Source organism: Phyllostomus discolor, chromosome 1, assembly GCF_004126475.2.
Source record: "Phyllostomus discolor isolate MPI-MPIP mPhyDis1 chromosome 1, mPhyDis1.pri.v3, whole genome shotgun sequence".
Classification (NCBI taxonomy): Eukaryota; Metazoa; Chordata; class Mammalia; order Chiroptera; family Phyllostomidae; genus Phyllostomus; species Phyllostomus discolor.
Window position 1 is genome coordinate 50,880,703 of NC_040903.2, and position 24,004 is coordinate 50,904,706.

General features: G+C 36.9%; 1 protein-coding gene, 1 long non-coding RNA gene and 1 pseudogene across 3 annotated transcripts in view; 2 read left to right on the forward strand and 1 right to left on the reverse strand.

Moving 5' to 3' along the window:
* The window catches only part of CFAP299 (cilia and flagella associated protein 299), a 527,109-nt gene that overhangs the window by 18,119 nt on the left and 484,986 nt on the right, over positions 1-24,004 (forward strand). The window lies entirely within an intron of this gene.
* LOC118499927 lies at positions 645-14,126 on the forward strand. Its single transcript, XR_004902466.1, has 4 exons — positions 645-656; positions 1,630-1,631; positions 3,166-3,264; positions 14,116-14,126. It is a non-coding gene; the product is annotated as an uncharacterized LOC118499927 (long non-coding RNA).
* On the reverse strand, positions 2,527-5,030 carry LOC114492914 (annotated as a pseudogene).

Genomic DNA, 24,004 nt, shown 5'->3' on the forward strand with positions numbered 1-24,004 from the left:
TTCCTTGTCAGCTGTCATTTGGGGACTGATCTTTTCTCCTACACGCTGCCCATTTCTTCTCATGCTTTCCATGTGGTCCCCCACCAGCAAGAATAGGTCAGGATCCTCTCACCCTTCAAATCTTTCTCATTTCCCCACTGCAGCATCTTTCCTGACCCCAGCCAGAGGAAGATCTCTCCTTTTAAGAACTAATGTGATCACACTAGGTCCATCTAGATAATTCAGGATAATCTTCCTATATTAAGGTTTGGACCTTATCAAATCTGCAAAGTCTATTTTGCCATGTAATGTAACATATTAACAGGTTCTAGGGATTCATGGGCATCCTTGGAAGGAGGGCACAGGTATTTTATATACAGCTTCAATGTTTTATTCAATATAGTTACACTCAACTCCTTTTCTTGGAAAACTGAAATGATGCAAAGTACTTGTGTACAATGTGTGTGTCTTTCATAAAACATTAAGGGAGTCTTCTTCTTTCTATAGATATCAATAAATGCTTATGAGTCAGAGGCAAAAGTAGATATTTATGAAGTTTTATAAGGAATTAGTGTTTAACATTGATATTTTATCCATTTACATGTCCATCTTGTGTTTGAGGATCAAAGGGAGTACTTACTCTGTGCAGTAGACTCTTTAACTGGCCGGAGCTGGAAGTCATTAGACTACTTAAGTGCCAGTCATGGGAGACTAATCCCCACCCGGAGCTGCTAGAATTGGAAAGCCCTTTCATCTCCAGATCTTCTCAGCCTCCCTTTGTAATGAGTGGGCTCCATATGTTTCCTCTTGCCCCATGTGGGAGTCACTTTGCTCCCTTCCCTGCCAGGTTCATTGCACTGTTACTGGCAGCAGGGCCAGTAGAGAGTGTTCCAGAGCCAAACATGCCCTGTGCCTGTGTTTGCTGGAGGATCACTTTGAAAATATGCACAACCAAAAGACTGCCTGCCAACTGGTACCAACTTGGAAATACCTGATTTTACTATTGAATTATCTGACATCAAGGTCTCTAATGTGCTGTGAGCAGCCCCAAGTAGATCACAATCCTCCGTCCTAGCAATCACAGAGCACCTATACAAGAAGTGCTGGCACCTAAGAGGGTGTCATTTAATCATATTAGTTTCATAGGGAAAAGAGTCTGGAGAGATTAAAGTCAAAGATAGCTGGAGGGGGCATTTTGATAAGTATTTTGCCAGAAGAAGGCATAAGGTGAAAAAAATTCTCCCACGCTACTCAGTCAGTCACTTCATGAATTAGGCACTCTGCTCGGTGTTGGGGAGACTCTAGACTGTAACAAGACTGAGGCCCTGGTAATCCTACTCTCTTCAGGCCACATTGCAGCATTTATCATTTTCATTTACAGTTTTTAAGGGAGTAACAGGTGGATTTTAGTTTGTCGCATGTTCCTACCCCTATTCTGTAACAGCAGCCCTATTTCTCTTGCTGATCAGCATCAATTACCATTCACAAGATAGTGTTCTCTCTTCTTGCCTTCTGATCCTGGTCACAAGAAGCCCAATGTGCAACCATAGCTTGTAGTTCAGTGAGACACTTGATGTTTTCTCTGGTGACACTGTCCTGAAGGATGGCACCTCATCCTCAAACAATATTGCCTTGAAGGTAGCAAGTCAGACGTGCCATCAATATCTACCTTGTGCTACGGTTATATGCACACCACTTATCCCTACGGTTGTGGACATGATTGCTAGAGGGCTCATGAGAGAAAAGTCCCCAAACCCCATCTTACTGCCTGTTTTCTGGCCACTCCAGGTGCAGTATTTACAGACTAGCCTTTCTGGGAAGCAGGCACAGAGATGGAGTTAAGAATTCAGAAGGTTAACTGGGAAGTAATAAACGTAAAAGGAAAAGGGTAGAAGCAAGATCGAAAGGGGTATCTGTGAGACCTTAATGCCTACCTGGAAAGTCTCTACCAGATCAATGGAGGGTCTGCAAAACAAAGCTTGCCTGTTAGAGGGGTCTCCCATTGGTGAACCACTGTCACACTCCCTAGCTGGTGAGGGCTACCCCAGAGCACCATGACATCTGCTCAGTTGCTGAGGCTGATCAAGAAAGAGTTAACTGGAAGCTGTAAGCTAACATACTCTTTGAAGACAGGGAGCAAATTCTTTAGTTTTATAATTCATTTTTGTTGACAAAAGTATTGTGTTTTTACTTTTGAGAGATATTTTTGCTGGGTATAGAATTCAGGTGTCAGATCTTCTTTCAGCTACATGCACATCTGTGCTTTGTTGATGGGGTGGGCTTCCTGTCTCTCCCTGCTTTTGCTCTTTTGCCAGCAGCCAGGACTGAAATTTAATGTTGGTTCACTTAGTTTTTGTTCTGGAAGTTGCTGTGTTCTGCTTCTTTAGCTTGATGAAGATGATCATCTTTCACACTTTCACCTAGAAAGATGAATAATTTATATCTCTTAGGTTTGTAGGGATTAAGTACTATAAGTGATGCCCTGTTACTCTTTGTGTACAAAGTACAGTTTAATTAGCTTAGTAATTGTGTGTTTTTATTTATTTATTTTTTCATTGAACTTTGTTTTAATGGGTCTCAAAATTCTGTGACAAATTTAGGTCAAGTTGTTTCCATTAAAAAGTACTGATTTTAAAAACTAATAACTTTAAAACTGCCACAGACAAAAAAACCCAAACAGCCCACAAAACATTCTCCTTTTCTTCTGAAGGTTTTACCATGCACTGTAATCATTAACCAGTCCTTCACTATTAAACTTAAGTGGCCGACTGAGACAAACAGTTCTGAGACTGTTCTTCTACCACTGATTAAGACTTGGTCACATATGTTGGGAATAATATTCATTTAGCCTTCTGAGCTTTCTGGGCAGACTTGGTGACTTTGCCACCTCCAGCTGCCTTCTTGCCCACTGCTTTGATGACACCCATAGTGACTGTCTGTCTCATGTCACAAACAGCAAAGCAGCCCAGAGAAGGATAGTCAGAGAAACTCTCAACACACATGGGCTTGCCAGAAACCATATCAATGATGACAACATCACCAGATTTCAAAAGCTTTTTCCCAGAAGGATGATCACTCTTCTCAGCAAATCTGCAAGCAATGTGAACTGTGTGACGATCCAGAACAGGTGTATATCCAGCACTGATTTGGGCTGGATGGTTGCAGATAATCACCTGAGCTATGAAGCCAGCTGCTTCCATTGGTGGGTCATTTTTGCTGTCACCAGCCACAGTGCCACAATGAACATCTTTGACAGACACGTTCTTGACATTGAAGAACTTCAGTGTCAAAAACTTCATTCAGAGCTTTATGGTGCATTTCAACAGACTTTACTCCAGTTGATGACTGGAACAAAGGTGACCTGACACATGCCCACCTGCCTGCAGTGAGCATGGAACGCTGTGGATGGTGTTGAAATACGAGAAAAACATACACAGAGATAACCAGGTCCTGGGGGGAAATCGGGACAGAATGGCCACACTCTCTCAAGTGGGGAGAGTGCCCCACCCCCCTGCACAAGCAGGATTTTATTCTTGAATACCAATACAGTTTGCAAATTACAAGTAGTTAGCTTTTGAAAGGTGCTGGCAGATTTCCTACTGGGATCCTAAGCCAGAGAGAGATTTGGGGGTTTTATCATTTCAAAAGACTACAGGACTTAAAGCTTAGTTCTATTTCCTGCCCGTGACTTCATATTCTAACTAAAGAGCATCCTCCAGCAAGCAGATTTCACAGGGTCTCTCATATTCTATGTCTTAGGCCTGATTACCCCGGGGAGTCCACCATTTCTAGTCTGGACTGTACTGCCCCTGTTACTTCCAACAGGCCTGAGTTGGGCAGAGGAGACAAAGGCAGCTGGGAGACTTGGATTTCTCAAGGACTCAGGCATTGGCAAAGCCGAGGGGCAGGGTTTGATGTTGATCACCCCATTATTTCCACAGCCCCACGAGTTTTGTCCCTGTCATTCCTTCATGAACGCATCTGTCTAAGATTCATTCTCTATACAAGAGAATTGTTACCCATCATTGACTGCCATTCAAGCATGAAAAGGAATGAGGCATATGAACAGGCAGCGTTCAAGCTAGGGAAATAAGTTTTGTCTCCTTCGTGGCTCCTGGTCTGGAGGTCTTTCACTCAGCCTAAGTTATGGGGGGTTACAGCTTCCTGAGAACAGGCAGGGTGGCCCCCAACAGTGACCACCATGCTGGGTTTGAGAACACCAGTCAGGAACAGTACCAACCCCACCAATTTTGTAGATGTACTGGAGGGGCAGACACCCCTTCTCAGTTGGATGAGAGGGTGACAGAATACAATCTAGAGCTTCAAGTAGCATGGTTCCACTGGAACTGCCATCTTTATGGGTGACTTTCCATCCCTTGAACCTAGGCATGTTAGCACTTGGTTCTAGCAACTGACACAAGTGCTACAGTGTCTGGGTTGTAGCCAATTTTCTTAATGTAGGTGCTGACTTCTTTAACAATTTCCTCATACCTCTTCTTGCTGTAGGGAGGCTCAGTGGAATCCATTCTGTTAATACCAACAATCAGCTGTTTCATGCCCAGTGTGTAAATCAGAAGGGCATGCTCACGGGTCTGCGCATTCTTGGAGACCCCTGCTTCAAACTCACCGGCACCAGCAGCAACAATCAGAACAGCACAATCAGCCTGAGATGTGCCTGTAATCACATTTTTCATAAAGTCTCTGTGTCCTGGAGCATCATTGGTGGTCAGATAATACTTGCTGGTCTCAAATTTTCACAGAGAGATACCAGTGGTGATACCACACTCACGTTCAGCTTTCAGTTTATCCAAGACCCAGGCATGCTTAAAAGAGCCCTCCTCTATCTCAGCAGCCTCCTTCTCAGATTTTTCGATGGTTCGTTTGTCTATCCCACGTTTGTTGATCAGATGGCCAGTAGTGGTAGACTTGCTGAAATCTACGTGTCCAATGACCACAATGTTGGTGTTGATGTCTTTTTCCTTTCTCATTTTGGCTTTGATTAGTGGTGGCTTTCTTGACACCTGTGTTCTGGCAGCAAACCTGTTGCAAAAAAAAAAAAAAGAGATTAGTAATTTTAAAAGCAGTTATCTTCTAATCTCTTAAATTTCTGTATCCAATTAAATAAGCACAAATACTCTCAGCTGAAATTCTCCATAAGTTTTTTTCTGCAAGGAAATTGGTTTCATTTCAAGTTTCTTAGAATTATAGCTCTTTTAAACCAATAGTTGTGTGGAACTCATTGAGAAATCATTTCAAACACAGCATTTTATTTTCCAAATAAGATCTATGTACAAAAACAGTGAATGATTTATTCTCTCCTATGTTTAAAGGTGTGATTAAATTTAAAGATTATTTCAGGTATACTTACTGAGTCAGAAAATTACACAGGGCTGGTCAAGAATAGGTTTACTGCTATAATACAAATAAATAATATGATAATTAATAATAATATAATAATAAACTATCTGTTTCTTATACTCACAACTATGAACCAACTTGTTCCCACCCCTGTTTATTGATAAATGCTCATGGTAAATATCCAAGTAGCTGAATACTGGAACATCAACAAAACCACATACTGAGCTTTTTCCTTCCTTCCTCCCTTTCTCTTTCCTTCTATCTCTTTCCATTCTTTCTCTTATCTTTCTTCTCTCTGTCTTTTTCTCTAACGAGCAAATAATTGGATGGTATTGATGTTTTTCAAGGATAATCATTATCTATCTATGTCTATCTATGAACAAAAATACAGTTGACACTTCAGCAACACAGGTTTGAACTGTTGAGGTCCACTTGTATGTAGATATTTTTCAATTAATACAGTAAATGTATTTTCTCTTTTTAAATGATTTTTCTTAATAACATTTACTTTTCTCTAGTTTACTTTATTGTAAGAATGCAGTATATAATACATATAACATACAAAATAAGTGTTAATTGACTAGTTATATAATTGCTAAGGCTTCCAGTCAATAGTACACTGTAAGTAGTTAAGTTTGAAAAGTCAAGAGTTATATAAAGGTTTTCAGTTATGTGACTGTGTGAGGTATCTGTGCCCCTAAACTTGATGTTGTTCAAGGGTCAACAATATCTATATTATTATTCTTTTGCTAAATAGTTATAGTGATTTTCTTGTTAATACTTACAATTAATTCTAATTCAGTAAATAGGTCCATTGCTATGATGAATTCTTTTTTAATTTAATATATTGATACTATTGTCACTTTTACTTATAAATGTTAGCCTCTTTAAACTTAAAACGAACTTAGAAAAAGTCAAAGAGAAAACTATGTGACAAAATAAATGATTAGTCAAAAAACAAATAAAATTCATATTTAAAAAGTTATAACCATTTTTCAGAATATTACCTAGATTCTGTTTCTTTTTTGTTCTTAATTTGGCTCATGTTAAATTTTGTTGATTCACTTAATAGTCATTCATAACTGCTTTGTAGGCAGATTCAGATATCTCGTTTCAGATTTACCTAAAGTACTTGACCTCTGCTGATTCCTTTGACAGTGATTTTGGATTATTCATTTCTTGAAATCCTCCCTTCTTTTGATTTTTATCACCTGCTAACCTCTAATTTTTCTTCTATGTTTGCTGTTGCCTGCTAACTTTATCTTCTTCCTTTAGCTCATTAATTTAGATCTCTCCTATTGGATACTCCTTTGTTTTTTTAAAAGATTTTTTATTTATTTTTATTTTTTGAGGGAGGTGAAGGGTGGGAGAAAGGGATAGAAAGAAACATCAGTGTATGGTTGCCTCTCCCATGCCCCCTACTGGGGACCTGGCCCACAATCCAGGCATGTGCCCTGACTTGGAATTGAATGAGTGACCCTTTGGTTTGCAAGCTGGCACTCAATCCACTGAGCCACCCCAGCCAGGACCATTTTATTTTTAATCTTTTTTGTATTCCACTATTTTCACATCCCAAATACTTTTATGTTTTCAGTTATCCCAAATCAAATATCTAATCCTGATTTATCTCCTGGGCTTTCAGTTCCATATCTCTTTTTAAATATTAAGTTGTCAAACTATTAAGAAAATACAAAAACAAAGTTTTATTACTTTTTTCTTACAGGTTTCTTATTTTTTCTGCCCCCATACAAAAATACCATTAAAAATTTTTAAATGCTATTAATACTTTTTAAAAAACTCTGTAGGCTTTATATTTTAGAGTATCTTCAAAATCTACTTGATGAGCAATCCTAAAGGGTAATTAACAAAGGATTTCTGTTTACTCTTTTGCTATACTTGATCCTACACTCATACATTTTTAACTTTGCTACCTTGCTAATCCAGTTTTTCTTTAGATGGACTTCATATAGTGTAATTTCTAACCTGATTGTTCAATCTAATTTTTTTTTATTCTCTAATACCAAGCTGCCAGATCATGCTTCTGTGAAACAGCTTCCAAGACATCTCCTTCCTCCTATGCTTCCCCCTTTCTTTTCCTTCCTCTTTCTATCAACTGTCTAAATCTACATTCCTGCAAAAGAATTTGAGGTGGTTTATGAAGAAAACGTGAATACCTTATGGCAATAAAATTTTGTGAGGTAGGGAGAAGGACAAATAAAGGTTGAAGAAATGCAATGAAACTGAGGTTGAGGTTAGTGCCCAAAATCTATGTCAGATTTGGGAAGATAATGGAAAGAGGAAAGTATTTATATTATATAATTTATGTCCACCTGAAACAACACAACCACTAACCAGAAGTGTTATGTGGTTCTAAGAGCTAAGGAGAGAAGAAATTTTTCTTGACCTTTTTAGGGTCCCTGAATGTGTTTGAAAATTAAACAGAAATACAGAGATTAACAAAAAGGATCTGGATATATGTATGTATGTGTATATATATATATATATATATTTATTTATTATTTTTATTAAATTCATTAGGGTGACATGGTTAATAAGATCATATAGGACTCAAGTGTACATTTGTATTATATATGATCTGTATATTGCATTGTGTGCTCACCAAAGTCAAATTGTCTTGCATCATCATATATTTGGTCTCCTTTTATTTATTTAATATATGTTTTATGTGACACAGGAACCCTCATGAGGCTCCTGATAAAGACCTGAGTATTTCATGCTCTGTTTTATGAAGAGTAGACAGTTGTGGAGGAATGTAAGAAGAAAAGGAGTATGAGGTAATTTTCATAATACTGAGGAAAACTGGCAATGCCTGTTTGTTCAGATTCATCTTGGCGTCCCTTTGTCTTCAGAGATAAAGTTGCTCTCTTCCTTTGGGTATAGGGAGGAATCCTCTACTTTGAGGGTGTAAAGATTATTTTAAGGAGGAAGAATAAGTAGGGAGGAGAGCAGAGTGATCCTCTTGTTCCTACCTAAAATAAGCAACATGTCAAGGTGCCATATTTTGGGGCAGCGTATCCTTAGCCCCATCAGAGCTATTTGTTTTTCCACTAAGGAGTTGCATAATGAGAACCTAGTATGGCAGAGTAAACTATATCACCATCAACTGTTTATAATGATAATACCAAGTTTTATAGAAAAAAATTATTTAACTCATCCTATAGGATCAATAGGAATTTTTATTTATTCCACTTAAAATTAAATTACCTGATTGTATATACCAAAATTACCTGATTGTATATACCAAAATGTATCTTTCCTTATTACTGGTTAAGCAAATATGTTGACCAATGATCTTAAATTAATGTTAACCAATAGCAAGAGAGAAACCTTATTACCTTGGACAGACAAAAGAATCAGCTTTGGTACAACCTATCTGCACCTACACAACAGTACACAAGATGTAGTGGGTGGAGCAACCCTCAGTCAACCAGCTGGATGGAAGGACACAACAAAGAACAATCAAAACCCAATTACATCCAGAGAACCAACACAAATGGCATAAAGGGCATCCTGAGAGCATCAAGTTCAGGAGATCAAGGGGACTGCACCACTGAATCTCACAGGCCTCCTACCACAGAAGTTCATACCACAAAATCAGGAAGTCAAAACAGATCAATTTAAGCAACAGAAGCCAATAAGAAGAATCTCACAAATAATGGGAAGACAAAGAAATAACTCCTGATCGAAAGGAAAGGAGGAATTCTCAGAAAGAGTGCTAAATGAAATAAGGCAAGTCAACTATCAGATATTGAGTTCAAAACAATGGTTATAAGGAAGTTCAATGAGCTTGCAGAGAATTACCAAAATCTACAAGGAAACTACAATGAATTTACTGCAAACTATATCAGCATAAAAAAGGACATAGAAACAATCACAAGGCCAAAAAGAAATGAAGAATACAATTTCTGAATTGAAGAACACAATAGAAGGAATCAAAATCAGGCTAGATAAAGCAGAGGATCCAATCAGCAATCTGGAGAACAAGGTAGAACAAAACTCCCAGAAAGAGCAAGAAAAAGAAAACAGACGCAAAAAGAACAAAGAAGTAGTAAGGGAACTGCAGGACAACATGAAATGAAATAATATCCATGTAGTAGGGGTACCAGAAAGAGAAGAAGAGCAAGGGATAGAAAACATGTTCGAAAAAGTAATGATGAAAAACTTCCCTAATCTGATGAGAGAAAAGTCACACAAATCTAGCAAACACAGAGGGTCCCAATCAAGAGGAACCCAAAGAGGCCCACTCTAGGACACATCATAATTAAAATGACAAAATTCCAAGACAAAGAGAGAATCTTAAAGGCAACAAGGAAGAAACAGGAAGTAACATACAAGGGAGCTCTGATAAGGTTAGCAGCTGACTTCTCAATGGAAATACTCCAAGCTAGAAGGGAATGGCAAGAAATATTCCAGGTAATGAAAAACTAAGGCCTGCAATGAAGACTACTGTAACCAGCAAGGCTCTCAATTAAAATGGAAAGCCAAATAAGGAGCTTCTGAGACAAAAGAAGTCTCAAAGAATACACCTCCACCAAACCAGCACTGCAAGACATGCTAAAGGGTCTGCTTTAAAGAAGAGGAAGAAAAACAGTGAGAGAGAGTGGAATACAGGTACAAAGAAGGGGAATGAATAAATACCTATCAATAATAACCTTAAATATAAATGGATTCAATGTTCCAATCAAAAGACGTAGAATAGCTGAATGGGTAAGAAATCATGACCCACACATATGCTGCCTACAAGAGATCCACCTCAGAACAAAAGACCTACACAGATTAAAAGTGAAGGGTTGGAGAAAATATTCCAAGCAAACTGACAGGAAAAAAAGCTGGGGTAGCAATACTCATATCAGACAAAATAGACTTCAAAACAAAGGCTATAAAAAGAGACTCAAAAGGACACTTCATAATACTCAAGGGAAGAATCCATGAAGAAGACATAAATCTTATAAACATACATGTACCCAACATAGGAGCACCCAAATATATAAGGAAAATCTCGGAGGACTTCCAGAAGTATATAGACCATGATACAATTATAGCAGGAGATTTTAACACCCCACTGTCAACAATAGATCTTACAAACAAAATATCAACAAGGATATTGTGGAACTGAATTACGCATTAGACCAAATGGACTTAACTGATAAACAAACAAACAAACAAACAAATAAAATATAGATATACATATACATATAAAATCTATATATGGATTATATATATGAACTTTATATATATATTATATACATATAATATATATGTATAGAATGTATAGAAACCAATACAAAAACATTAAAAATACATATAATATATACAGAACCCTTAATCCCAAAGAAGCAAAATACACATTCTTTTCAAATGCACATGGAATATTTTCAAAGATAGACCACATGATAGGACACAAAACAAGCCTCAACAAATTAAAAAAAAAAAATGAAATCATATCAAGCATTTTCTCAGACCACAAGGGCTTGAAACTAGAACCCAATTTCAAGGAAAAAATTCAAAAATATTCAAACTCATGAACACTGAATAACATGCTATTAAACAATGAATGGGTTAATAATGGCATCAAGGAAGAAATCAAAAAGTTTCTGTAAACAAATGGAAATGAACACACGACAGTCCAAAACTTATGGGACACAGCAACAGCAGACTTGAGAGAGAAGTTCATAGCAATACAGGCCTACCTAAAAAAGATCCAAACATTTCAAATAAACAACCTAACCCTACATGTACAAGAACTGGAGAAGAAACAAACAAAACCCAGAGTGAGTAAAAGGAAGGAAATAATCAAGATTAGAGCAGAATTAAATGACATAGATACTAAAATAACAGAGTCAATAAATCCAGGAGCTTGTTCTTTGAAAAGATAAGCAAAATCAACAAGCTTTTAACCAGATTCATCAAGAGAAAAAGAGAGAGGACCCAAATGAATAAAATCAGAAATGACAGAGCAGAGATTACAACTGATGCCACAGAAATACAAAGGATTGTAGGAAATTACTATGAACAACTACGTGCCACGAAATTTGAAAACCTGGGTGAAATGGACAAATTTCTAGAAAAATATAATCTTCCAAAACAGAATCAAGAAGAAATGGAAAACCTAAACAGACTGTTAACAGCTGGTGAAATTGAAGCAGTAATCAAAGAACTCCCATCACACAAAAGCCCTGGACTATACAGTTTCACAGAAAAATTTCACAAAGCATTTAAGGAAGAGCTAATCCCTACCCTTCTCAGACTATTCCAAAAAATCCAAGAAGATGGAAGACTACCAAACTCTTTTTAAGAGGCCAGCATCATCCTAATCCCCAAACCAGACAAACATACAACAAAAAAAGAAAAAACTACAGGTGGATATCGCTGATGAATATAGTCTCTAAAATCCTCGACAAAATATTGACAAACCACATCCAACAATACATTAAAAAGATTGGCCCTGGCTGGTGTAGCTCAGTGGACTGAGCTCGGGCTCTGAACCAAAGGGTTGCCAGTTGGATTCCCAGTCAGGGCACATGCCTGGGTTGCAGGCCAGGTACCCATTAGGGGGAGCCATGTGAGAGGCAACCACACATTGATATTTCTCACTCTCTCTTTCTGCCTCCCTTCCACTCTCTCTAAATGAATGAATAAAATCTTAAAAACAAAATCATACACCATGATCACATGGGATTCATCCCACAGATGCAAGGATGGTACAATATTTGCCAATCAAAAAACATAATATATCACATAAGCAGAAGGAAAGACAAAAATCACATGATCATATCAATAGATGTGAAAAAAGCACTTGATAAGGTACAACACCCATTTATAATAAAAACACTCAGAAAAGTGGGAGTACAGAGAACATACTTCAACATAATACAGGCCATATATGAAAAACCTATAGTCAACATCATACTCAATGGGCAAAAACTAAAAGCTTTCCCACTAAGATCGGGAACAAGACAAGGATGTCCACTTTCACCACTCTTATTCAACATTATATTGAAAGTCCTAGCCACAGTGGTTAGATAAGAAGAAGAAATAAAAGACATCAAAATTGGAAAGGAAGAAGTAAAACTGCCATTGTTTGCAGATGACATGATGATGTACATAAAAATATGTATAGACTCCACCAAAAAACTACTTGATTTAATAAGTGAATTTGACAAAGCAGCAAGATACAAAGTCAGTATTCCGAAATTGAAGGCATTTTTGTACACCAACAAAAAATATCAGAAATAGGAATCAGGGAAAAAATCCCATTTGTTATAGCAACAAGAAAAATAAAGTACCTAGGAATAAACCTAACCAAGGAGTTAAGATACCTATACTCAGAAAACTACACAACACTGAAAAAAAACATTAAGGAAGACACAAATAAATGGAAGCATATACCATGTTCATGGATTGGAAGAATTAACATAATCAAAATGTCCACACTACCCAAAGCAATTTATAGATTCAACACAATCCCTATTAAAATACCAATGACATATTTCACAGATATAGAACAAAGATTTCAAAAATTTATATGGAACCATAAATGACCCCCAATAGCTACAGCAATTTTGAGAAAGAAGAACAAAGCAGGAGGGATCACCATACTTGATATCAAACTATATTAGAAGGCCACTGTAATCAAAACAGCCTAGTACTGGCATAAGAACAGACATATAGATCAATGGAACAGAATAGAGAGCCCAGAAATAAACCCACATCTCTATGATCAATTAATACTTAACAAAGGGGGCAGAAGCATAAAATGGAGTAAAAATAGCCTCTTCAACAAATGGTGTTGGGAGATCTGGATGGCTAGATGCAAAAAAATAAAGCTTGACCACCAACTTACACAATACACAAAAATAAACTCAAGATGGTTAAAAGACTTAAATATAAGTCTGATATCATAAAAGTCCTAGAGGAGAACATAGGCAGAATAATCTCAGATATACCATACAGCAATATTTTCACCAATATGTACCCTAGAGCAAGGGACATATAGGAAAGAATAAATAAATGGGACTTCATCAAAATAAAAAGCTTCTGCACATCTAAAGAAAACATCAGCAAAATGAAAAGGGAACCAACCATATGGGAAAATATATTTACCAATGATATCTCAGACAAGGGTCTGCTCTCCAAAATACACAAAGAACTCACACAACTTCAGTCCAGAAGACAAACAATCCAATTAAAAAATAGGCAAAGAACCTGAACTGACACTTCTCCAAGGAGGGCATACAGAGGCCCAGAGACATACGAAAGGATGCTCAGCATCATTAGCCATCAGAGAGATGCAAATTTAAAGAACAAGAGATACCACTTCACACTGGTCAGAATGACCATCATAAACAAATCAACAAACAACAAGTGCTGGCGAGGTTGTGGAGAAAAGGGAACCCTAGTGCACTGTTGGTGGGAGTGCAGACTGGTGCAGCCACTGTGGAAAAGAACATGGAATTTTCTCAGAAACCTAAAAATGGATCTGCCTTTGACCTGACAATTCCACTGCTGGGATTTTACCCTTAGAATCCTGAAACAACAAGTTGAAGAACCTAGGTACCTCAATGATCATAGCAGCACAATTTATAATAGCCAAGTTCTGGAAGCAACCTAAGTGCCCATCAGTAAGTGAGTGGATCAAAATATTGTGGTACATTTACACAATGGAATACTATGCAGCAGAAAGAAAGAAAGAACTCCTACCTTTTGAGATAGCATGAATGTAACTGGAGAGCAGTATGCTAAGTGGAAATAAGCCAGGTAGTGAAAGACAAATACCATATGATCTCACTTATAAGTGGAACCCAATCAACAAAACAAACAAGCAAGCAAAATATAACCAGAGACATTGAAATAAAAAAACGACAAACTGACTGTAACCAGAGGGCAGAGAGGAGCAAAATAACAGGGGAAAGAAGGGAAAGGGTTGCCAAGGAACATGTAAAGGACCCATGGTGAAAGCCAAAGGGGGTAGAATTGAGGGTGGAAGGTGGAAGTGGGCAAGGAGGGAGGAAATAATGGTGGCAAAATAGAGACAACTGTATTCAAACAACAATAAAAAATGATAGAACAATTAAAATTAACCATCACAAATGTTGCCATTTGTTCTGTTGATCCAAATCATTCTGTTATTTCTGGTTTTCTTTCCCTCATTCAAATTCAAGAAGACAGATTTTGTCTCAAGAATTGACATTGCTTTTGTGCTGTTTTGTATATCTACTTGGTTTTGCTCTGGTAAGACATTTGTAAAATATCTTAGTAGAAGATATTAAAGTCTTCATAATGTAGTTAGGTTATAAGGCTCAAGAGACCTTGAATCTACTTGACTTTTATTCAAAATGTCTCATTTTGCTAGTACTCTTTTCCTCCCAGGATTGTTTTCTGTTTACATTTTCCCTTACCCATTCCTTATAATCTCTCTAACCCAAACAAATACGCACGTTCTTCCCCCACATACCCTAAAAACATATATATATATATATATGTTCCACTACCTGTTATCCATCTTTTCTACTACCCAGAGGACCAGGACATAGGCCCTAAAAAAATGCTGACCAGAGGCATATACTCTATTTTTCTGCTGAGGATTATGATGAGAATTAAAAGCAAACTTATTCTGTAGTGTCAATATCACTCACAAGTTTTTGAATGATGTTGATTTTAGAAAACCATTGATGACTTTATAGAGTCTGGCATTCAATTAACAATGTTTCATTCACAATCTTTTGTCTGCATTTTTAATACTGTGATTTTCTGAATGAATGCTGGGTGAGCTTGAAAGCAGCACACTGACTATAGTGCCTGTTTTCATAGATGAGAGAAAAACACCAATCTAGTGATCAATCAGGACAAAAAGTCTCATGCATGATTTAGGAGATGTGATGAAGGGAAGGAAGGAAATTGCACAGAAAAGTTAATACATGATCCAAGAATATCGAAGATGTTCGTTTGAGAAAACAAATGTGATGCCATGCCTCCCACTTCCTTTTAAATGTAAGATCCTCAGGAACATAGAGTTGAATAGATTGTAGTCCTCATTGCATAGCATGCTACTGAGTGCCTGCTAGGCTCCTCCATTAACAAGATTTTTATGAATTTGAGTCAAACTGACAACATATACTGGGGAGCAAGATCTCAAATGTTCCCCAAGCTCCTCTTTAATGAAAATATTTTTAATGTTTTCTTTTTTTACCATCCCATTTTCAAGCACATTTCTCTTCCTCTTCTCCTTATACACCTACCTTAGAATATTTATTTCTCTTGCTTTCTATCACTCACATAATTATTTAAATATATAATTTCTAGAAAAATTATTTAGAGAAGTAGGATTTCAATGTAGGTAATCATATCATTTGTAAATAATAATAATTTAATGAATTTCAATCATTTTGCTTAATTTCTTATATTTTTATTGTCCTTGTAAGATACTCCAGTATATGGGTAGGTAGGTGGAAGTGCTGATAATGAGCTTTCTTATGTTGCTCCTCATTTTATTTTATTGATTTTCCTTACTTTTAAAAAAATCTATTGGTTTGAGAGAGAGGGAGATGAGGGAGAGGAGAGAGAGAGAGAATAAATTTGTGTTTCCACTTATTTATGTACTTACTGGTTGATTCTTGTATGTGCCCTGACCAAGGATCAAAAATGCAACCTCGGCATACAAAATGATGCTCTAACCAACTGAGCTACCTAGCCAGGGTGCTTCTCATTTTAAAAGGACAGCATCCACTCTTTCTCTGCTGAGAGTGGTGTGTGTGTGTGTGTGTGTGTGTGTGCGCACATGTGTTTGGCATGGAAAGGGACTATATACAGTTTGCTGAGGTGAATGATGTTTTGTCCCCCTTTTTCAAGTGGTAAAAGATATTTAATTTCTAATAAACTATCCATACATTCCTGGGAGAAACTCAATTTTTAAATTATCTTTAGTATTCATTGTTGGGTTCACTTCGACAATAATTTTTCTGGATTGTCTCTTGTATTTTTCTACCAAAATTATATTATTCACTTTTACCTGATATCACCATAATAAACAACTGTCTGTTCAGAGTTTTCCATCCTAGCCTCCTGCTACACCTCTGGGGTTAAATCAGTCTTTCATAAGCCCCATTTTAAAAGTCTAAAGAGTTATTAAAACACACTCAATTAATTGTAGCTCTGGTTATGGGCCATTATCATTAGCCCTGGAATTAAAAAACAAAGCAAATCCCCAGCTGTTTCTAAATCTGTAGTCCAAGCAAGAGTTCTGTGGTTAGAGTGGACAAATACCAGAGCAGAAACTCAATAGTATCTGAGGGATGAAGGATAAGTGGAATACATGTTGGCTTTAACTGTGCCAGGGTATCAAGGATGAATAGAATTATACGACTTTGGCAGAAAATGCTTATTTGAGGGCAAAGGCTTAGTTCTGTCCTTGAGACATCAAGATCTATTGTCTGTGTAATATGTATTTGGGTACCACACTAGCTGAGTTAGAGGCAGTTTTACTTCATGCCTCCATTGTTTGAGTGATAACAAAATAGCTAACATTACTGAACACATCCTAAGATCCAGACATTTAATACTAAAATTCTTTTTATAGTATTTACTACATTACTTTATAATATTCACTTTATAGTAAATACTATAGTATTTACTATGTTTAATTATGTTCTATATATTCTTAATCATATAAGTCATATGACCAAGCACATACTAAAGTGAAATCATAAGCACTAAGTACCACTTGATAATATTGGGTTTGGAAAGGAAGTCTGGAAATGTAGGTTTATCTTTATCAGAATCCAAGTAGCTTTTTTCAATCACTCTAAGTAGTAAATTGGGCACTAGAACTTTTTGATGACTAAACATTCATGTCCTTAATATATTTACTTTAACACAATATTAAATCAGTTCTGAAAAGGTGCAGGTGTGTTTGGGTAGCCTTTCTCTCTTAAGTAGTGAATTTGTAACATTAGCGAAAATGTTTTTGCACCTGGATTTGGACAGCAATAACAAACTTTCTCAGCCTAAGAATAAATTTGGACTCTTTCAATACTTTCTTTCTGTGATTTTAAAATATTCTAATTCTAAATGGTTTTGGAAAAGCTAACAGCAATAAATAAGTACAATTCATTGACATGGTGAAACAAAACATTCCCATTTCATAGGGAGTGTTGCTCCTTGTAACAGTTAGTGATCTTCAAACAAAAGGGGCTAGTACAATAGAAGAAATGATCTGTTTGTGGACTCTGAGGCTCTTATGGATAGGTTTAAAATGATTCTTTTTAAATAATTTTTTAAATTATTGTTTGAATACAGTTGTCCCCATTTTCCTACCACCACTTTCTGCAGCCCCACCCACCCTCCCCTCCCACCTTCAATCCTACTCCCATTTGGCTTTGTCCATTGGTCCTTTATACATGTTCCTTGGTGACCCTTTCCCTTCTTTCCCCCATTACTTCCCCCTCCTCCTCTCTGATTACTGTCGGTTTGTTCTTTACTTTAATGACTGGTTATATTTTGCTTCCTTGTTTGTTTTGTTGTTTAGGTTCCTGTTAAAGGTGAGATCATATGGTATTTGTCTTTCATCGCCTGCCTTATTTCACTTAGCATAATGCCCTCCAGTTCCATCCATGCTGTGGTGAAGGGTGGGAGCTCCTTCTTTCTAATGACTCTTGTTTCCAATCCTTCTCTTTTTTTTGAATATTAACTCATAGTTCTGATTTTTTTCCTTTGTGAACATGAATCTTCTTAACATAGACTCTACCCTGACTATTCTTTTTCCTTAGAAAATTCTTCTGCTTGATCAATCATTGCATGTTTGGCGCCATTTTTGTCATTCAGACCCCAGTGCACATGGACTCTCAACAGAGGCATTCCCCAGACTGCCATCCAAACCAGCCACCCAGTCACTTGTCACATAACATTGCTGTATTTTTTCCCTCTGAGGTCTTATTACTTAATATGTTTTTATTTGTATCGGTTGACTGATAGATGTATGCAACCTTTTTCCTCAGCTACATGTAAACTCCGCATGAACAGGTATCTTTTTTCCCTTGCTAACCACTGTCTCACCAGAGTCAATCATAGTGGCTAATAAATAGTAGGTTCTCAACTACTAGTTGGAAAAATGGCTTTTTGATTCAGGGTTTGACAGTGCCAGTTGTTGGATGCATTATGGACAAGGTAGCAGAGAGATAATTTGTTATTCAGTCTGCAACACTAATGCTTATCCAGCTTTGACAACGATGTTTATCCAGAATTATCCTAGATATGGAGCCCATGGCTTCACCTGAGCTCTGGGATTTCACTCATGCAATGTGAACCTGCATCATTAAAAAAAAAAATCACATCACCAAAACCTACATCTACATGTATTTTTTTAAAACTTACTTCCACATGTAATTATATACTTAAACATTTAAACCAAGCAAATATTTAAAAACACATGTGCTTAATGTAATTATTATAAAATGGACTGGGATTAAAATTGCAAAACTCAAACTAGACTTAAAATGTAACGAGGACTCACCATTTTCATAAATTTATTGACAAATTCGTCTTTAAATTTTAACCTTTTCTTTTTTTGTTACTTGTTTACAAGACATACCTGTAAAGTCTGTCAGATTATATCATTCTTAAGTAAGAAGAAAATGAATTTCTACATACATACGGAGAAAACATGTTTTTCAAAATGTCATCAAGATATAAACGTTGCTGGCTATTTTTTGGATTGTATGAATTTTGATTTTGTTTCACAGCTTTTCTATTTTAGTTTTATGGAAGGTAGAAAAATGTTCTGGAGCTGTGCACTTCTAAATTTGATCCTCACTGACAGGGCGGGATTATTTGAAGCACCTGAAATCTGATATGAGCCCTGGAGAAAGGTACCACAAGATGATAGTGTATATGGTTACAAAGCAAAGAGGATTAGAAAGAGCAATATATTTTTGGAAAATAGGGCAAGCACACCACTTGGAATGTTTTATCAGGAGAGGGATACAGAAGTGAAAAGTAATCCTTCTGCTTTATTTGGCATTATTGCTGTGTTCGATTTTGGTCTTTTCATTTGGCAAAGGATATATGGAGATTCTGGAGAAGGTCCAGCGAAGATCAGCAAAAGTGATGTAAGGAATGGGGACTAGCTCCTAAGAGAGGGCTCAGTGGGATCAGAACTGTTTAACTTGGAGAAGGCAAGACCAAGGGGTGATTTAACTGTCTTCAAGTATTTGAAAGGTTATTATATGAAAGATGCAGAACAGATGTTCTTTACTTCCACAGGAGACCAAATAAAAGGAAATACTTTTAAATTGTAGCAAGAGAAAAAGTTCAGTTGGTCATAAAGATAGACAGAACTATAAGGAAAGGATTAAACATTGAACAGGTAACCAAGGAATATAGGGAAGTTCAATTCTTAGAGATCTTTAACACTAGGAATAGATAGACAACTGCCTAGGATAGTTTGTCTGTCCACCTCTGTGCAGGGACCTACCCTGTATCTAATCTTGAACCTTTTCTAACTCCAAGATTCTAGGCATGTTGTTTCCACTCTTTTGGAGTTGCCTGGAAGACAGTCAGGAATATTTATCCAAGGATAGAAGCTAGGATTCAACAGAGGCAGAGATCAAAGAGCTACCTAGTGTTCCCCTGAGTACTTGTTCTCCTAACTTCATAGGAATTAGTGATTGGACCAGAATGGAGAAAGTATTTCTTGCCCATTTATTTGTAGAATTGTAGCATATATAGTCTTTCTGTTCTGAGCTTTCGGAATCTGTAATGATAATTCAGGAAGTTACAGTAGCTACTGTTATATGGAAGGTCAGGTATTGCATTCAATTATCTCAATCACAGGGAGGTGGTATGATCTCTTTTCACAGATACAGAAACTGAGACTTAGAAAATGTAGTCATTAGCTTAAGTTCCTTCAATGAGTTAGTGACAAAGGCAGGATTCAAAGCTTGACCTTCTTGACTTTTTATTCTATTCTAAGGAGAAGTTTTATGTATTTAGAAACTGTCTTCATTGACACTGGCAGATGTTGTTAATATCAGGAATTAGAATGAGCTCAAAAACTAATAATCTCTGCTAGGAAAACGAGGAAATATGTGTCACATGAATGAGGACCAGCATTGGGGTAAAATTTGGTGATGTTTAGGGACATGTGTCATAATTAAACTGCTCCCCCATCTACCAGAGGAGCACTTTATGTAACCAAGGACAGTTATTTCCTGTGCCCATTTCATCCATAATTAAGATGATTGAATGGTGGCTTTATGAATCATGAAAGCTTTAAAATTCAATTAAACTTTCAAGTTTGAGCAGCTAGACTAATGAAAGACATGAGTGACATGGGATATTGAAAACTTACACAATTAACATAAAAATTGATAATATAACTGTTTTGGAGGAAGTTTAAGTAAATAGAAATTTGTATTTATAATTTGGTGTTTAACTTACTAATTCTTAACTGGCCTCAATCATTTCTTCATTTAATTTTATCACTGTCTAATGTTTATTTAGAGTTAATCTTAATTTTTGTATTAGTAATAAAAATTTTTGTATCAGTAATAAATGGGATATTAAAAAATTAATTATGAATTAGCAATTAACTTGCTACAGCATTTATCTTACTTTTAGAAAAATAGTACCTTTCTTACCTGTTTATTCAATAAAAAGTTTTAAGAAGCTGGGACTCTGTATATTATGCATTCTTAATTGGTTAGGGTAGTAGAAATATGAATTCTTTCACTATTTTTTGTTATTGTTTTGTTGTTGTGAAGTCATCTGATCCTTAGGAAGCTTATCAGCAAAGCAGCGTTGAGTGTCTTTCAATGTTAGTTTCTAGGATAAAATTTCTTTTTGCCCAGTTTCTCTCCTGCAATCCATAATTCAGACTTCTTTTACTTCATAGCACAGAGTAAAAGAGATCAGTTATATATTGAATTAATAATAGTGGATAACATTTATTAAACACTCACTGTCAGTGTCCACAGAGCCATTGTTTATGGTATATTCTGTGTAGTGGCTTGCTTTTTATATGACAATATGACAGGTATTAATCTAAAAGCTCTGCAGGTATTTTCTCATCTGAGCCTCATAATCATCCTCTGAGTTTTAAGGGCTTGAATTAGGCCCCTTTTATGGAATAAGAAATGGAGTCATAGACAGCCCTGGCTGGTGTGGCTCAGTGGACTGAGTGCAGCCAGTGACCAAAGGGTCAGTGGTTCAATTCCCGGTCAGGGCACATGCCCAGGGTATGGGTCAGGTCCCCAATAGGAGGTGTGCAAGAGGCAACCACACATTGATGTTTCTTTACCTCTCTTTCTCCCATCTACCCCCCTCACTAAAAGAAAATAAATAAAATCTTAAAAAATAAAAGAAACTGTCTCACAGACTGGTTAAGTAATTTACCCAGGATATCCAGATAGAAAATTGAAGAGTTAGGCTTCACACCCAGGCAATCTGGTGACAATGCTTTGAGCCTCAAACTGTGCTGCCTCTCTATTTGAGACCACTTGCTTGTGCAGGATCTCCTCATGGTCATTGCATTTGTCCCAGGCTTTTTGCACCTTATTTCTAATTAACAGCCTGAATCAATATACAGTTCTTACTTTTTGCTTATTAAACACTAATTATAAAACTTTACAATTCAAATAAATATATGTTTGTTATAAGGTAGTTCTAAGTGAATGTGTTTTGCATGATATACTTTGGGATAAAAGTTAACCACTCAAAATCCCTTTGTTAAGAAACTTACAATTCAGAGAGGACAGCAATGCATACATTCAACTGAATAGATTGCATAAAGCAGAATGTGCTAAATTGTACAAGAGAAGTACAAACAACATATTCCAGAAGCATGGAGAAGAGAGATTCATTCAAGGTGCCATGAACCTTGCTTGCTTTAGGGAGAGAAAGCTAAAGGATTTGTATTAAATAGGATAACTATGAAGTGTGGGGGCACAGACAATGTGCAGTATGGGATATGGGGACATGTTTTACAGCAGCTTTTCCCATTGAGATTTGAGGGAATGCAGTGACATATAGGTGTATAGCTCCATTATATGGTGGTTTATGAACATCAGGAAATAATACCTTGACCAACACACATTTCCACTCATCTCTTTATTCACTCTTAAATCAAATCTCTGGTTAAAGTAATCTCTGTTCATTGGGATGGTGATTGTATTTCTTAATGAACATGCATTTTTCCATCTCAAGAAAATTTAAAATGAAGTGTTAAAGTGTTTTTTTTTATTTTTTTTATTTTTTTTCTTTTCTTTTTTTTTAAATATATTTTATTGATTATGCTATTACAGTTGTCCCATTTCCCCCCTTCTCTCCCCTCCACCCTGTACCCCCTTCCCACCCACATTTCCCCCTTTAGTTCATGTCCATGTGTCATACTTATGAGTTCTTTAGTTTCTACATTTCCCGTACTATTCTTGCCCTCCCCCTATCTATTTTCAACCTACATTCTATGCTACTTATTCTCTATACCTTTTCCCCCTCTCTCCTCCTCCCACCCCCCTGCTGCTCAGCCTCCATGTGTCCTCCATTTCTGTGGTTCTGTTCCTGTTCTAATTGTTTACTTAGTTTCTTTTGGTTTTGCTTTAGGTGTGGTTGTTAATATTTGTGAGTTTGCTGTCCTTTTACTATACATGTCTTTTCTTTATCTTCTTTTCTTAGATAAGTCCCTTTAGCATTTCATAAAATAAGGGCTTGGTGATGATGAACTCCTTTAACTTGACCTTATCTGAGAAGCACTTTATCTGCCCTTCCATTCTAAATGAGAGCTTTGCTGGATAGAGCAATCTGGGATGTAGGTCCTTGTCTTTCATGACTTGGAATATTTCTTTCCAGCCCCTTCTTGCCTGTAAGGTCTCTTTGGAGAAATCAGCTGACAGTCTGATGGGAACTCCTTTGTAGGTGACTGTCCCCTTACCTCTTGCTGCTTCTAGGATTCTCTCCTTCGTTTTTACCTTGGCTAATGTAATTATGATGTGCCTTGGTGTGTTTCTTCTTGGGTCCAACTTCTTTGGGGCTCTCTGAGCTTCTTGGATTTCTTGGAAGACTGTTCCCTTTGCCAGATTGGGGAAGTTCTCCTTTATTATTTGTTCAAATACGTGCTCAATCTGTTGCTTTTCCCCTTCCGATTCTGGTACCCCTATAATTCGGATATTGGAACGTTTAAAGGTGTCTTGGATGCTCTTAATCTTTTCCTAAATTTTTTGAATTCTTATTTCATCATGCTTTCCTGCTTGGTTGATTCTATCTTCCTTCTGGTCCACTGTATTGTTTTGAGACTCATATTCCTTCCTTTCACTATTGGCTCTCCTCTGCGTGTCTTCCTGCATCTGTTTTATGGTAATCTGCATTCTTTCATCTAAATTTCGTCCAAAATCAACCAGTTCTGTGAGCTTTCTGATCACCAGTGTTTTGAACTGCGCATCTGATAGATTGGCTAGTTCTTGGTCGCTCAAAAGGATGAGTCCTGGGGGACTGATCTGCTCTGTTGAAAACATAGTGGTTTTTTTTTTTTTTTCCCCCTGTCTCTCCTTTTTTTTTTTTCCGGTCTGGTTGCTCTTGTTACGGTGGGGGGCGGAGCCTTAGGTGCTCACCGGGGCTGGGCACCCCAGTCGCTAGATTGTGACGTTATATGTGGGGGCGG